The 3,375-nt window shown below is 38.8% G+C and overlaps 1 pseudogene; it reads right to left on the bottom strand.

Moving 5' to 3' along the window:
• Positions 1-1,606: 1,606 nt before the first annotated feature.
• On the bottom strand, positions 1,607-2,610 carry LOC119570931 (annotated as a pseudogene).
• Positions 2,611-3,375: the final 765 nt, after the last annotated feature.

Below are 3,375 nucleotides of genomic sequence, written 5' to 3'. Positions count from 1 at the left end.
AAGCACTTTTTTTGTACATATATAACACATACACCATACACACACACAAACACCCCACACACCATTCCTATGAACGGATTTTCAAGAACTTGAATGAATTGCTGATACATCTTTCTTTCCTTTGAAATATATATGCAATCAACTGAGACTGAGTTTTTACCGATAAACACATTTTGAATAGAGAATACATGTAAAAATGTTTTACAGGTGGTGCTGAAGTAGGGACTTTTAACACAGTTCTTGATTTTTAAAGGTCGTGTGACACTGCTGGAACTATATAAACCCCGAGACGATTTCACATCACTGGTCGTATCTCTGCATGCTTGTGCATGTGTAGTGTATATATGTATATGAATATTGTATGTGTGTTTGTTTTTGGAGGGTTGTGCATGCGTGTATGTGCCCCTCTGCATATGTATACGTGTTATGTATTCGTATTATGAGTACATTACGTGTATGTGATTATGTTTGTGCGTAGGTGTAGGTCTGTGGGTATGTGTAGATGTGCATATGTGTGTGCGTGTATGTGTGTGTATATGTATGAGTGTGCGTGCGTGTAGGGTTGTGTGTGTACGTGTATATATACTTGTGCGTGTATTTGTACACGTATGTGTGTATTTGTGCGTTGAATGAGGGTAACTATGTAAAGCTTTGTACGCGTTTGTGTGAGTGAACACAAATTAGTTACGTGAAAATATACGTGTGTACATGTCATTATTTATAGATATTACTTTTTGACATTAATTATAAGACTCGATCATCAGCTCTCATTTCAAACCACTTCATTTATGATCATGTAAAACACGTTGTTTGGGCCTTTACTGCTGAAACCCGATATTCCGTTTAATTCTACTTCCTGTTACAGCACTTCCGTTTATAGAAAATAAACTGCAAAGTGAAATGATAAAGTAATATCGGAAAAAAATAAAGGTGAGTTCTGGTGGTTTGCCAGGAGAGTGTACATATATCACAACTATATGATTTCCATTACTTTTCGTATCATTCGAAGCTAAAGATTCCGTCTCCGTTGCAAAGTTTGTAATGAAAAAAAAAAAAGCGGACAGTGACGTGGCCGCCAGTCCAGCCTCCATTCTCTCTGTCTCGTGTCTGTGGCGGGTCAGGTGTGCATCCTACCTTCGCGGCATTTTTTTCTGGGCAACTATTGTGCTTTATTTCTACATGAAAATACTATTTTGTACTTCTTTTTTATTTTTACAGTGGTTTCGGTGTAGAGCGTGGTATCCTGTGCAGGTGTTTTGTCTCAGTTGGTTCTTGCGCCTGTGCAGTACTGTTGCTGCTTTGCCTCATCTTTTTTTAATTAGTCTGTGGCTGCAGCTGCTGTGCTGATGTCTGCAAATTGATCAGACCATCGCTTATTATACATACATATACATTATATAATATCATATATCTATATAATATATATATCTATATATATATATGGATGAATATCTGCAATATATAAGTATATATACATTCACACAAAAAAAAAAAAGAAAAAAAAAAAAAATAGATGGATAGGTTTGACCAAAGTATTGAAATTGCATGATTACTAGTTTTTTATTTGTCTCTCCGTACACTCACAATTCATCATCACTTTGGAAGATCAAACATTCTTCATATCCTGGATGGACTTGTTAATCTGCACCTTCACGTTGGAAGACATAGTTTTCTCCACGATCTCTCGCAAAGCCTTCCTGAAGCCGGCGCTGTGAACGTCCTTCATATCATTGCCGTCCAAGTTGCTTGCACTTTCAAGCAGGTCATGACCCGATCGTGCAGTGTAGCTGGCGATGTTCTGAGGCACAAGGTTTAACAAGTTGATCTGGATATCGGCGAACAGCTTGTCCACACGCTCTACGACTTGACCAGAAACAGTCTGTGCTGGAGCTTCTCCAACACCGGCAAAGGTTACCGTGTAGTCGGCGTTGGCACGAGCGTTTTCTACGACAACCGAACCAGTGAGCACACTCTAAAAAATACAAGTCACAATCAGACACTATGTATTGAGTTTTATTTAAGAAATAGAATATTAGTCATGAGGGATTTTCCCTTCAAAAACTTTAAAGTTAATGAGTTAAACAAGTTAATGCATTATCTCATACCACTTTCTTTCATTTGATCTCCTACCTGATCACGTTGAAGGAAGCGGACTTGGAGCGGCGTAGGGAGCAGAGTCCAGTCACGTTGGCCTTAGTGATGCTGAAGTTCTCGGAGCTGCTTCCGTCAGAGTTAACTTGGAAGGGCAGGTTTGACTCTCCGTTCTGCACGTTCTTGGAATCACACCATCCAAGTGTTCTGCCAAAGAAAACTTGAAAAAATCAGTATATGAAATGATAATAAGGAATGGCAACAACGAATATGAAATGACAGTAAACAATCATTATTATCAATGAACTTTGTTAACAGAATATTACTCCATGTATGCGATAGCTCCTTCAAGCACTGCGTCGAGTATCTGGTTGGGCGTGGTAGGGTTGGCGACGGCGCGAGGCAAGATGGGCTGAGAGTCCCCGCCTTCAGTAGGAAAAGCCCTAGCTGGTCGTCCCATTGGTTGGGTCGTGCCACACACACGGCCAAAGTCACTGCCAGACTCACGATCCTCAACATGATTACGTCTGTACAAATATGGTCATAGCAATAAAAACACTCTTCTAAAATTATAATAGTTATAACACACACACACACACACACACACACACACACACATATATATTGTTCAACTCATTTCGCGTACAACCAGAGCACTCACCTGATCACACTGTCCCGTGAACTCTATTTACCATCCAATATATATCTAAATATTTGCTGAAATGCATTTTCTGAAATGACATTTCTGGAATTCTTTCGAAAAGAAAACTAGTATGAAAAAGAAATTCCATGAAAGGCATTTTTTAATTCTACAGCTCGAATAGATCGCGAATGGCGTAATACGGATGCACGTAATAAATTTCATCATGAGTCTTCTCTAAAGCAGTACGCACTTGTATGTATGTATAATATGCACATGTGTGTGTATGTATCATGTATGTATGCATGTATTTATAGTGTAAAATATAAATGTGTTTGTGGGGTGTGTGGGGTTGTGTGTGTTTGTGTGTTGGGGTGTGTGTTTGTGGGGTATGTTGCGTGTGTGTTGGTGTCTGTGTGTTGAATGTGTCCCTTTATTCTGACTTTATTTATTTCTAATTCTATAAATATGAATACATGCACACACCACACAAAACACACACACATATATATGTGTGTGCGTGTGTGTGTTGTGGTGTGTGGTTGTGTGTGTTCAATTCTGTGTGTATATATATATAAACCCACACACACATTTATATGTGTGTATGTACATACTATGAATGCTTATGTATGAGATACATACAC

This window comes from Penaeus monodon, unplaced genomic scaffold (genome assembly GCF_015228065.2).
Source record: "Penaeus monodon isolate SGIC_2016 unplaced genomic scaffold, NSTDA_Pmon_1 PmonScaffold_448, whole genome shotgun sequence".
Lineage (NCBI taxonomy): Eukaryota > Metazoa > Arthropoda > Malacostraca > Decapoda > Penaeidae > Penaeus > Penaeus monodon.
The sequence above is the reverse complement of the archived record's forward strand: the minus strand, read 5'-3'. Positions and strand labels throughout refer to the sequence as shown.